Below are 14607 nucleotides of genomic sequence, written 5' to 3' on the forward strand. Positions count from 1 at the left end.
GACCAACTCGGACGCAACCGAAGCCACATAGACAAGCACAAACATAGGCAAGCATCAACACGACCCGACCGACTCGGATGCGAACGACGCCACATACACAAGCACAAACATAGGCAAGCATCAACACAAGCCCACAGACTCGGACGCGACCGAAACCACATACACAAGCAAAAACATAGGCAAGCATCAACACGACCTGACGACTCGGACGCGACCGAATCCACATACACAAGCACAAACATAGGCAAGCATCAACACGACCCAACCGACTCGGGCGCGACCGAATCCACATACACAAGTACACACATAGGCAAGCATCAACACGACCCGACCGACTCGGACGTGAACAACGCCACATAACCTAGCATGAATTGAACCGAGTGGTCCAAAACAAATTACACAAGAACAAGCATCATCTGCTGACAAAACAATTTACATAATTTAAAAAAATAAACATTGAAACAGAAAAAGGACTACACCAAAAAGCATTGTCATCCCAATCAAATAATAAATTTAAATATTAAGTCCCACCCACAAATCTACCTATATAAAGCAAGCAGAAATTTACCTACAGCATTTGCTAATCCAACACACATGTAAGCAGACCACACTACTACACAGACAACTCATTCACCCACTACAAACACACATAACTCATCCACCACACAACCTCCACACAACTAGCACCATTGAAACACACCTACACACACACACTCACCCTCACCTTCACACACACATACATCTCCACCACCACCCATCACCATGCCCCTAAGGAAGAATCCTAAGTTCTTAGCTGATGAGTTGGAAGTGTTGGTAGATGAAATCATCCAAGTTGAGCCACAGTTATTTGGAACCTTGGCCCAACAGACCTCCCCGGCCCAGAAAACCAAATTGTGGGATTGGATTGTTAACAAGGTGAATACCCATTCACCTATCTTGCGCACAATGGAGGATATCTGGAACCGGTATTATGACGTTCGCAGGAGGGTAAAGAAGCTCATTGCCAGAGAACATGCCCTGAGTAAGAAGACTGGCGGTGGACGTTATAAACCGGTGCGTTTCACAACCTGGGAGGTGAAGGTGCGGGGCCTCCTCCGACAGGAGTCCGTAACTGGATTAACTGGAATTCCAGAACCTGGTGAGTACATGTACAAATAGTCTAAAATTAGCTAAAATACACATCCACAGACATCTCAGCAAGATATCTTGGATGTAACTATGTACGCACTGTCATGTAACCCTGGAATATGCAGGTCCATTTGTCAGGGGTGGGAGGAGGAGTGGAAGCAATGACTACTGCCGCGAGCACACACTAGCCATACACAGCCCCCACCAGTCCCACAAGAACACACCTGTTACTATGCTGTCCCTGAGAGTGAATGCAAATGCCCGGTCAAGATGGCTACACAGGCACATATGTACTAAATTCTAAAATTACTCGGCCAGTTCGAGGCCTACTCACACAACTACATACCATACTTCAACTGTACATGACACACACTGACAGGTCAAGATCAGTCACACGTGCCTACAATGTGTATGCTATGAATGCTAGAGATGTGTGTGGAGGACAGGACACACTTAAATTAGCTACCACATAACACAAAACACACAGAGATGAACACACATCCAGAACAATTCCCGCAGACAGTAGATGTGAGGTGTAATGCAAGATGGCTGACACTTATGTGTTTTTCCATGTGCACAAGCCATACTTCTGTTCAGCATTGTAATTCAACATCAGTCAGCGGTGTCAGCATACTTGAAAACTACCACCCTCCCTCTCATTTATCCTATGACAATGATGAGTGAGCTGGTCTGTTCACAATTGGAAAGTGGGCTAGAAGTCAACACAGCCTAACTCAAGCACCAAATACACTGCACCTCACAGCCCTGACCATGAAAAGGCAAAGGATCATCCCTGTATGACTTATCTGTCCATGTAGAACAAGTTGAATGTACATGAAGTGATCATGTGCCAAAGTATGTCGCAACAAAATGTACCACAGCAAGATATAACTATGTGTGCAAACTGATGAGAAATTACTACAGAGACATGTCTCACCACATTGCACATGTTCACAAACAATGCAAAGACAACATAGGCATGACAATAACCATATTGTGACATAGCAGAACAGCACAATGCCCAACATCACGCAAGTTTGCTGTATGCTGTGCGCAGGAGTACAAACTCATACTATTCACCCTCACAAGTCCATTGTGGCCAAAATCATGGTATGTGAGATCATCCCACTATCACATAATACAACAACTCACGTTTGTGACTCCCCCACTGCATATCAATGTATTGTCCAGTGTTCCAAGGTCTGACATGCAACAATGTTTTTGGAAGAAGAAACGCGTTGCTATAGCATCTGATGTTACACATGTGATGTCATCGATTGTTCTTCACAACAAATACATCCAAGCAAAATCTTCAAATGCTGATACATATTCAAGAGAGTGAGATTGCATGTAATCTCAGCAATGTAAGAGTGACAAACATCCACAAAGCCAAGCACAGATGCACAATTCCTGCTAAACATCAGAATTGTCACAGTATGTTTGTCATTGTGAAAACATAGATGTGTGCAACAACAATTCACCTGGCTCATGCACAATGTGACAATTGACAAAGTATAAATACAAACAGACAAGGATTTCAATACATGCACATTGATGCACAGAGCTGGACATGCTCAGCAAAGCACGTCTCCAAAATCACAATGTCCGATTAGCTAATATCTCAGTGTCTGTGACGAGTGATGAGTAGAATTAAGAAGTGAACGCTACTTTACCCACAGCATCTACACATTTGTCTGTGTATGACAACAGAACTTCTGAAAATACACAAATAACATTGTGTCTCTCTACTACCCACAGGCAGTCCGGAACAGAGGGCAGATTCTGGAGAAGATACAGAGTCCAGCAGCAGCTCCAGCACAACATCGCACACTGAGAGGTATCTTGAATCAATCCAGCAGAGCCGCGGGGAAGCCAGACACGGCGGTGCAGTGTCCCAGGAGCAGTTGCAATTATAGTCACCCCTCCCACCCGTTACAGGCTCATGGGCATTTTTCCCTTTGAATCCAAATAAATTGATTCAAGATACCTAATAAGGTGTTGTATGCGTGCATTGGGAATCGACGTGCACTGTATTACTTTATTACACCTATCTTGTGACTATTAGTGTAAATTTGCACATCACATAATTTTGTGAGTGTAGATAGGGATCTTTTTAGTCCTGAAGAAGAAGCCTGGGGGTCTTCGAAACATGTTGACTAACTTAGGATGCACAGCTCATTGAGGCATATATACCTCCGTCCCCACCTTTAAATAATACCAGCTCACAGGTGTATTAAAAATTATTTACTAAACCGACGAGCCAGGTATTTTTTAACCTCACTCACCCATCCACTCCTGACCCTTGCACTCACTCTCCTACTTAACACATAGTCGTTTTCACAACAAAAAGGTGCTTCCGCGTATTCGTAGGTTGTAGCACGCCCCGTCCCGTAGAGGGGCGGGAAGACCCCCATGATGAAGCATGACACCAACGGTCCTTTTGGTGTGTGAGGGGTATTTAAAAACAATGTGTGTTTTTACCACCATCGTAGGAAACATACATTACCCGGGAGGACATGATTTCTGAAACTGTTCTAAGGGTGGATCTTTATGGTTTATAGACTACAGAAGGAGGAAGTATCCACCTCCCCTACTTGTGATAAGTAGTACCTCTCCACTCCCCCCCTTTGTTTTTCTCACATGCAACATTTAAACATTGCACAAACTGTTGTCAAATTCAACCAGGGAACTGCACAAACAAAGAGCATTGGCCAATGAAATGTACACCATGGAATAAAAACATGATATAAACGACTAGCTTTTCTCAAAAGGGAAAAGGCAAACATCAATGTGTGGAACAGGCGTATTACACATGCAGACGTTCTGCTCCAAACAAAAGCAAACAGATCACTGTTCAAAGTATACAAACAAATAAAATAAATGAAAGATCTAACCAAAAAGATTGTCTGTCAGAGAGAGTACTGCTCCAAATTGAAAATCCATCATGGAACAGCATTGTGTGTAACCACACAACAGCCAAAGGAGCCTGGGAAGGAGAGACATAGGACAGTCTTAAATACAGCTTGCCATGAAGACATATCCAATAATTGAATCACTATCGACCATTGTAAATTATGAGCACAAGCTAGTAGTAGTTTCAACAATGTAGTGGTGACTATCAGACTTCACATACCCTGGACAAGTGAAAATGAGCATTAAATTAGCATAGCCACACACGGATCACAAATGATCGTCCGACATACCCACACCACACTTAGGAAAGGCATCATCGAACATCTTTGCATACTTACACTCAAGTAAAAAAGTTGTTAACGAGCTGTCTCCTGACATCCACCTCCTCTTCCTCATCCTCCTCCTCACTGGCAACGTGCCCCAGGCCAGGATCCTCCCATGATGGAGGCCGTTGGTCCCTGTCATCCTGGATGAGTGGTAGCCTATTCCTCACAGCCTTGTTGTGAAGCATGCAGCACACTATAATGATTTTGCACACCTTCTCTGGGGAATATTGCAGGGCACCTCCTGTCCGATCCAGGCAGCGAAATCTGGTCTTCAGCAGGCCAAATGTGCGTTCAATCACACGCCTTGTCCGCCCATGTGCCACGTTGTAACGGTGATCAGCAGGTGTGACCGGGTTCCTGAGTGGTGTCAGCAACCAGGGCAGGTTGAGGTATCCAGAGTCCCCTACATTTAACAAATATAAATGAGCATTAGAGCAAAAACAGGGTCCAACATGACAGAAACTGAACACACAACTGACACTGACAACATGACTCAACAACAAGCCAGGCACGCTCATTCCTGAGCTGGGACATCAGCTGGGATATCCGACTCATCCTCATGATGTATGCGTCGTGGGCGGATACAGGGAAACACACACATACATGTGAGATGGTCTGGTCCGCCAGACATACCACAAGGGCATTGATAGACTGATAGTGTTTACGGTTACGGTAAACCTGTTCGTGGTGCTACCAAACCCACATGTGTCCCATCAAATAAACCTATCACATGTGGCATGTGTCCCAGGGCATAAAAATCCTTAATGCCACAGAACTATGGCGGTGTAGGAAAATATATTTACAGGTCGAGGAACCTCAACATGGCCTCACACACATCCCGGAGCACTCGACTGAACATCGTCTGGGACATCCCACCAGCATCAGCCACAGTGAACTGGAACGAACAAGTGGCAAAAAAATGCAGTGCCGCCATCACCTTCATCAGGGCAGAGGGATATGTGCATCAAGGTAGCAAGTGTGATATCAACTGGTCTGCCAATTCCACAATTAATGCCCTCGTGAACCGGTACTTCCTCATGCTCTCATGCTCCACCATGGTTGCAAGATCCAGGAATGGTCTGTGGACATTTGGTGCCCTGTGGAACGACTCTACAGAATGCTTTACGCTTACAATGATGACACCGTGAAGTCAGATGTCTGAGGTTGATCTAATCCCTAAATTACGGGGATGTGAGCATGAACATACACACAATTATGTCATGTGTATCAACAAATAATACAGTGTTGTACTGTGACTACTCACTGTTGTCTGGATTCAATGCAGTTCGACGCTTGTGATTTTTCAATATATACGTCTGACACATGCTGACCGAGCCAGACTGACAGATGCATGCTGGATTCAATGCAGTTCAAAGCGTGGGATTTTTCAAAATACGCGTCTGACACATCCCGACCGATCCGGACGCACTGATTTCCAGTCGGTCGTCATGGTGACAGACGCGCATTTTGCATTGTGCACAATTCACATAGGATTCGATTTGGTTTCTTTTTTACACAAATGTATCAAAATCTAAACTGTAATGAAGCAGAGATTTTGAACTTGGTGGTAGGCGTGACCGATGCGTACTATCGCATGGATTGGACTAATTCATAGGATGCGAACAAGTTGGACCTATCCTTTTGGACGCATGGGACCGAATCTGCCTCTGCAAGACAGATATAAGGCTGTCTTGCCCTGAGAGCTCACTTGCCTGCATTAAATGATCATTATTGACATCTCTGCTACCACTGCTGCGGTCTCTGTATCCTCTGGCTCCAAGAATGACATGTACTGTGGAGAGGGCCCCAGCCTTCACAGAAGAGGAGAACCAGGCCCTGCTGGACAGCCTCCTACCACAGTACAGCAAGCTGTACGGGAAACCAGGGGAGCAGGTGAGTGTGCAGTCCACATCCTCTCTCATTGTGCATCTTGTCTGACTAGCACTAAAGATATTGTGTTAAGCTCTGGCTGGCATGTTCACTCAGTAGTTGTCACACCCAAAGTGTAGGTGACTGCAGTGAACAGGTACTGTGCTGTGAGAGTGCTTTTTGAGACGGTCATACTACCCAGGGAATGTTTCCATGTAGGTGATGCAGGACAAGTGTCCCTCCCCATTGTTGCACTACCTCTGTTCAGCAGATGCCCTTGTGAAAAGAACATGTTCATCCAACTGTGTGATGCACAAACATGTAGCATGTGTGTTAAGGGCCCTTTTACTTTGACATCCTCAAAGGTTGATGCCCATCAGAAACAGGAGATCTGGCTGACCATTGCCCGGGCAGTTCGATCTGTGGGGGTCCACAGGCGTCGCATCCGCAACTGCCAGAAGAGATGGCAGGACCTATGTGGCTGGACCAGATGCATTGCTAGAGTCCAGCTGAAGGTGTCGCCTCCTCGCCGTAGGGGCGGACACCGGGCCCTGACTCTCCACTTGCACCGGATTCTGCCAGTGGTCTTCCCTGACCTGGATGGGCTGTTGAAGGCCAGACAGCAGCAAGGAGGGGGTAAGTGCATGCCTTGTCTGTGAACTGTGTATAACATGATATTTGCATTCCTTCAGCCTGGTTGTGCAACCCCAGTTTATCTGTCGGCTTGTACTAGAATAATGTTCATTAATCCAGTAATGGCCCTTCCTCATCCGAGACACAGGTGTGTCCCTTTCCATCAGTGAAATGTCTCGGGGGGGACTGCTGTTGTCCTAGGTTGATGCTGGGGGACCGCTTCTGCTACCGTCTGAGTATTTGCCTTCATGAGTGAGGAAATTTAGTGACATGTATCTGTATATGGACAGGTTTATGACATGCACTCTGTGTGGGACATTGATACGTGTCCTAGTTGATGCTCTGAATCGCCATATGTGTCTGGGGTGTTTCCCAGACAATCATGCAGTAGGTGGGACAATATTGTGGGCACAGAAGTTTGTCCATCATGTGTGTTACACGTGCATGGACACATGCATACTGTTCAGGCTACTCCCATGTTGTACGCAAACAACAAAAGAGGAGAGAGCCGGTCAATATGTAAAGAAACTGGGAGCCAAAGAGAAAAAGACAGATTCAGCCCACTAAGTTGAGACAAATCCCATCAGCCCACCGCTTTGGCAGAACATAATCATCTGGGAATAAGGTGGATCAACTCATTGCAGTGCACCCTATTTCAGAGGAACCATCACTGTGTATATACAATGAGTTTGCAGTCTTCCAGAAAAAAAGTCTCAAAACATAGTGGTACTGAAAAAAGTGTGAAATGCAGTGCAAAACAGAAGAAAAGTGTAATAAAAATGGCTACCTGATAACACCACCCAACTTTTATTCGATGTCAAGAACAGGTGCCAAGATTAAAAAGCAAGTGAAAAACTGATAGTTTGAAAAAATAATAACTATCTTATAGCAATAGAGGTTGACATGTTTCAGCCAAAAGGTAACAGTTACCTGGCTTTCGTCAGGACCATGTATGGTGGAATGCTACTGCAGAAATGTGTGTTTACAAAAATACTTTGACAAGAACATCACCGTGACAATACCCCTCTCTTTTTGTCCAAGCCGACGGATAGAGCGGGGCCTCAGTACACCGAGCAGTTGCCGGGTGAGGTGAGGCGTACTCCCACATAATGTTGGGAACACTCTGACATCCCTTAAACAATTGGACAAATCAATGACTGTTTGATTTTGGTAGGGTATTGTCACGGTGATGTTCTTGTCAAAGTATTTTTGTAAACACACATTTCTGCAGTAGCATTCCACTATACATGGTCCTGTCGAAAGCCAGGTAACTGTTACCTTTTGGCTGAAACATGTCTACCTCTATTGCTATAAGATAGTTATTATTTTTTCAAACTATCAGTTTTTCACTTGCTTTTTAATCTTGGCACCTTTTCTTGACACCGAATAAAAGTTGGGTGGTGTTATCAGGTAGCCATTTTTATTACACTTTTCTTCTGTTTTGCACTGCATTTCACACTTTTTTCAGTACCACTATGTTTTGAGACTTTTTTTCTGGAAGACTGCAAACTCATTACATATACACAGTGATGGTTCCCCTGAAATAGGGTGCACTGCAATGAGTTGATCCACCTTACTCCCACATGATTATGTTCTGCCAAAGCGGTGGGCTGATGGGATTTGTCTCAACTTAGTGGGCTGAATCTGTCTTTTTCTCTTTGGCTCCCAGTTTCTTTACATATTGACCGGCTCTCTCCTCTTTTGTTGTTTGCGTATTTGATGGGGGTTTTGAGTTTGCCTGGTCATTAAAGATCATTTCCCTTAGACCCTCCATGATTGTTTTTTGTTGGTAGTACTCCCATGTTGCCCATGGACCAGGTCAGGTATGCCTACTACGGGCATGGTGTACACTCACTTCTCCTAATCATGTGTATCAAACTAATTCTTATGTATTGTGCAATGTGCACTCAGGTTTCAGCCTCTGTCTCATTGTGGAGTGTGGTAGCTTTTTAGACACCTGGGGTCTCCAATATTTCGTAGTGGCCAGCCATCTGACATGTGGCTGGTGGATCTTCACAATGGGGTCAGTCCTAGGAGTGTAAACACTTGACTGTGCCTAATGGTGTATCCAGATTTTAAGTGCAGGCGGCTACACTTCATTGTCATCAGGCTGTACTGTGATCATGTTGACAGACTTGTGCTTGCTGTCATTCTATTGTGGCATTTGTATAACGTTGGTTCATCAGTAGTCCTGACATGTGGGTAGCAGTGGGGCAATATGTGCACTTGACAGATGCAGGACTTATATTCACACCAAATACATGATTGAGAAAATGTGCTGACTGTTGGTTTTGTGATGCACTGCTCCAGTGACAGCAGGCAGCAAGAACTGATTACCAAGACTGCCCCGTAGCATGTTGTTTCATTTCCTATAGTGAATCCTGCAGTGATTTCAGTTGTCCTGCATGCACTTAATAGTGGCATCGTCCAGCAATACATGAGCACATCATTGTGTGTGTTGAAGGAGGCATATCCATATTACTGACAAGACTTTTTACAAGCCTCATCCTGACACATGTTCAAAGTCAGTGGCAGGAGATGGTATATGTGTGTACTGACACATTTCTGTCACAATTCCTGCAGTCCAGACAACTATCAATGTGGTGCATGTGTGCACATATGAGTAGTGTCTGGCTACATGCACCAGAATGATGTCTCCATGGACATGTGGGATATGAGGGAAATGGTTTACTGGCAGACTGTCATGTGTGTTTTACAAATATGTGTAAGCGCTTCAGAGACTTTAATGCAAATGATGCACAAAAGTGTGCTGTAATGTGCTGTACTGACTGTGATGTGTGATGTCAAACGTGTGGCTGATGTTTATCTGTTTACCCTGTTGGTTTGCAGTTACATCTACGGACACTGGAGGAGACAGCTCCATGGACCATGGGGATCAGCAGAGCCAGACAGGGTCCGCTTCCGAGGATTTGGAGGGACCCAGTGGTATGGAGGGTAAGGGGAGCCACACTGAGGAGACCGCAGCTACCAACACCTTGGATGAGGAACACAGCAGCAATGGTGTTGACTCCCTTGTGGATGCGGGTGTCAGCAGACCCACGGCAGGAACTGCCAAGTCTCGCCCCAGCACCACCACCATCTCCACCCTCCCATCTGCTCCCATCCAGATGTCCGTGGAGGCTCCCATGTAAGGGAGCATGTCTCCTTTGTGCCAGGTACCGCACCCCCTGCCCCTGTCTCCACTGCTGCCCTGAGTGTGGAGTCTGTGGACTTACTCACAGAGATCCAAATAGGGCAGACATCAATGCTGAGTGTCCTCCATTCTCACACCAGTCTGTTGACCCAACTGGTGTCCTACATGGAGGGCATCTCAGCTAACATGTCTGCCCTACATCGGACCATTCAGTCCATGGCCTCCACACAGACTGCAGCAGTGTCCCTCCACCAACAGGCCCTCAGTCCTGCTACCTCTGCCACATCCACAGTCTCCACTCCCCTGCCTGTATAACAGACACACACCCACACATGCACGCACCACATCAGCAAATAGCAGCACACAAACATGCAAGTCAAAGTCGAGAACCACAAGCACGCACACTCTGGGTACTGATGAGACACACACAGGGGATGGGTCACAGACACACATACAGGCATGCACAAGCACTCCGCATTCCTCAGATGCCTCTCCCTCCAAAACACCTTCCCTTGCCTCACCTACTACCCCCACTCCCAAGCAGCTCTTCCTCTGTGACCTTGGCCTCTTCCCCACAGACATATCTGCTCCAACTTACAAGGGGAAGAGGAAGTCACTACAGACGGAGGGGACTTCCCCTGCTAAGCGGACACCTTCCCCCAGGTGCACGGAAACTGAGGCCCCCACCCGCAAGTCTCCCCAGACCAGGAAGGGGAAGACACCACCAAAAGGTCATACTTCCACCTCACACTCCATCTGGCAGCCCCCCAGACACACACAGCCGTTCTGTGCACCCGGTTCACCCACACACCCATACCACATCCCCAAGATGCTTAGGCCCTCCCCCCTTCCACATGCACTTCCACCCCCACCTCACATGCTCAGCCTGTTTGTGCCACTGGTGTGGAGGTCGTGTCTCACCCCTCTAACCTGCCCACCCCATCTGAACCCCATTTCACTCCCCTTGATGTTGGCACTGCAGTAGGAGGCACATCCCCCCGTCTGACTTGGGCACTGCAGTTGAGAGCCCGTCCACCACCTCTGTCCTGCACAATGCAGTGGTGCAGGAAAACACATCGGACTTGTGCCCAGCAGTGGTGACGGCGCCCACTGTTTCAGACCCCTCCACTGCAGTTGCTGGCGTCACTCCTGCACCCACCTCACCTCCCCTGCCCCATTCTCCTGTCCCCTGATCCTGTCCATGCCGTGCACGGCCTGCCAGTGTGTATGCCCCTCCAAGTGCTGAGATGTCCCTGGTCAATAGCAGTGCAGGCAATCAACGGGTGACAGGTTGTCACACCTCCCCCTGCAATGACTTTTTGGAGGACTGGCCATTGGCCTTCTTTCCTCGTGATATGTAAATATCTAACAAATTAAGTGCTGAATAAAGCCAATTTTTGTTATCAAGTGGTGTTGCATCTAATGTACATGATGTTGATGAAGTGTTTCATGTACTTGCTGTTGTGATGGTGTCTGTATTTGTGCATCTGCACCACTGCAATGTTATGTATTTTCTAGGGCCATTGGCAGTATGTTTAGTTTAGCTTTTAGCCTAGGGTCCCTGCGTCTCCTGGATCATCAGCCTGCACATTCATCATCTTTTGGGTCTACCATTGCTGACATGGTATGGAACTTGGTCATCGGACATCTACGGTCTTCACAGGATTCCTTAGTATGTGTGTCTGTTGGTGTAGATATGTGCGTATACATCATGGTGTTCACTTTGCGCATTGTCTAACTGTACACTGGAGTCATTGTCAGGGCTCATGGCCATTGCTTGTCTGCACATGGCAGAGGGTGTTCTTGTGATACACAGCAATATTTGCATCTAATGTTTATATGTGTGTATGTGACAAATCAACTACATTGCCACCACATTGCTTGTGCAATTTGGACACGGTATCATGCATGCTGCTTTGAAGATGCTGCTATTTTCATGTACACAATCACCTTTTGCTCACTGTGGTGATGGAGGGTATAGACCCCATTACCACAATGGCCCTACAATGCATGATTTGTGAACCCCACAATCAGCTTTTGGACACTGTGGTGAGGGGGGGTTTAGAGCCCATTGAAACAATGGTCATCAGATGCAGGATATTAGTGACACACATTGGCATTTTGTGCACACATGTGTTGTGAGTCAGATTGTATGTTCACTGTCACAAACTGTGTTGTGAGCATTTATTACATGCAAACATGCAGTGTAGCTAAGGTGGTGGGGGTGGTTTGCTGAGTCACCCGATGTGTGTGTATCCTGCCACCTATGACTGGTGATGGCCATTTTAATGGCCATCCACACCCCTATGGGTGGGATATGCAGTGGGTGATGGGCATCCACCCCCCTATGGGGTGGACAATACTGGGGGTGACTGGGGGTGATGGCCATCCATCCCCCTATGGGGTGGACAATACTGGGAGTGATGGGCATCCGCCCCCCGAATGGGTGTGCTGTGGGTGATAGGCAGCCACCACCCATGGGGTGGACAATACTGGGAGTGATGGGAATCCACCCCCCTATGGGGTGGACAATACTGGGGGTGATGGGCATCCACCCCCCTATTGGTGGGATATGCTGTGGGTGATAGGCATCCACCCCCCTATGGGGTGGACAATACTGGCGGTGATGGGCATCCACCCCCCCTTGGGATGGACAATACTGGGAGTGATGGGCATCCACCCCCCTATGGGTGGAATATGGTGTGTGTGATAGGCATCCTCCCCCCTATGGGGTGGACAATACTGGGTGTGATGGGCATCCACCCCCCTATGGGTGGGATATGCTGTGGGTGATAGGCATCCTCCCCCCTATGGGGTGGACAATACTGGTGGTGATGGCCATCCACCCCCCTATGGGGTGTGCAATACTGGGTGTGATGGACATCCACCCCCCTATTGGGTGGACAATACTGGGAGTGATGGGCATCCACCCCCCTATGGGTGGGATATGCTGTGGGTGATAGGCATTCACCCCCCTATGGGGTGGACAGTACTGGGAGTGATGGGCATCCACCCCCCTATGGGTGGGAAATGTTGTGGGTGATAGGCATCCACCCCCCTATGGGGTGGAGAATACTGGGTGTGATGGACATCCACCCCCCTATGGGGTGGACAATACTGGGAGTGATGGGCGTCCACCCCCTATGGGTGGGATATGCTATGGGTGATAGGCATCCCCTCCCCTATGGGGTGGACAATACTATGGGTGATAGGCATCCACCCCCCTATGTGGTGGACAGTACTGGGAGTGATGGGCATCCACGCCCCTATGGTGGTGTTTCCTTTTGTGTACTCGTGAAAATATGATTTGTGGTAGGTGTCTGACTTACCTTCTGCATTGTGCGTGTCGGTGACGATGTGCGTACAGTATAGGGAAGACATGCACAATTGGATACATGGCTGCTCTGTCTCATCCCCGTTGATCGTGTTCTGGCACGATTCGGAGCTTTCATATGCCTCGTCTGAATGCTGTGACATGCTGGAAGCGGCGCCCTGTACGACACGTATTGTGTACACATCGTACTTGCGTATCCGGAAATTGGTCAGGATGAGCCTCCGTACGACTCGATTTCCGTGTTTCCTGCGCCTGTTCGCTACTGACGTAGTGCACGAATCGGAGCGGAGATTTGTCTGTTATACGCATCGTACTTGCTGGTTTGTAGGGAAAAGCTCCGGATACGAGTCGGTCGTCAGGTAAGCCTACGAATGGCATTGGGAAGGCATTTTTAGCGACAGTGGAATCGACCCCAAAGTAGCAAAGTCCAAGGTCGCTCCATCCGGAGCCTGCCACCAGACAAGGGGGAAACGGCCTCTATCTAGTGAGAAAGCTGTGTGCTAACGTGAACAGTGTGCTCATTACTGAAACTGAAACAAATCCCAGAGAGGAGCATTTCTCGGAATTAAACTAGATCAGTTTCGAACAGCTTAAAATGGCGCCCTCATAGAAAATGGCGCAGTGAATGCTAACCTAATTACAAACAGCATAAAGTTAACGATTTCTATTCTAACAGGTGGGCAAATTAATTATAATTATGTAAAAATAATTTCTTATTTTAAATAATTATTTAATTGATAATTAATTATGAAAATTGTATAATATGTATTTTGGGGGGGTTGTGGTTTTTGCATGGGTCCTGGATGGATGTGTAGGAATTATAATAATCAATAAATAATGTTAATTTTTAATGGTTTAAATGATAATGTTGTAAATATGTAAATAAATTATTGTTTAGGTTATATGTGTGAGTTGTATTTGTAGGGGTAAAGGGTGGGAAGTTAATTAAATATCATTAATTTATTCTTAGTCAATTAGTAATATTATAATTTAATTGATTATCAATTATGTAACTTCTTTAAAGAATTTTTTTTATTCACATATTTTATTTGTGGATTGTTTTTTTGTGCGGATAAAGGGTGGAAAGGTAATTCAATTTAGATGTTGTATTAGTAGTTAATTAGTATTAATATTTTAATAGATATTTAAATATGTAAAATGTGCAAAAATTATTAATTTAAATATACATTTTAGATGTGAGGTGTGTATCTTGTAGAGGTATAAGGTAGAAAGTTATGTAGGTAGTAACA

At 46.4% G+C, this 14607-nt stretch overlaps 1 protein-coding gene across 4 annotated transcripts in view; it reads right to left on the reverse strand.

Moving 5' to 3' along the window:
- The window catches only part of LOC146808694 (cell adhesion molecule CEACAM6-like), a 213311-nt gene that overhangs the window by 107047 nt on the left and 91657 nt on the right, over positions 1–14607 (reverse strand). For 2 of the 4 annotated variants that reach the window (XR_014965483.1, XR_014965482.1), the window contains 2 exons: positions 4380–4770; positions 4023–4114 (listed from right to left, as the gene is read on the reverse strand). The exons of the other annotated variants lie outside the window; for them this stretch is intronic. The gene's annotated coding sequence lies outside the window, so the exon portion shown is untranslated. The remainder of the gene's footprint in view (positions 1–4022; positions 4115–4379; positions 4771–14607) is intronic. 4 annotated transcript variants of the gene reach the window in all.

This window comes from Triturus cristatus, chromosome 7 (assembly GCF_964204655.1).
Source record: "Triturus cristatus chromosome 7, aTriCri1.1, whole genome shotgun sequence".
Classification (NCBI taxonomy): Eukaryota; Metazoa; Chordata; class Amphibia; order Caudata; family Salamandridae; genus Triturus; species Triturus cristatus.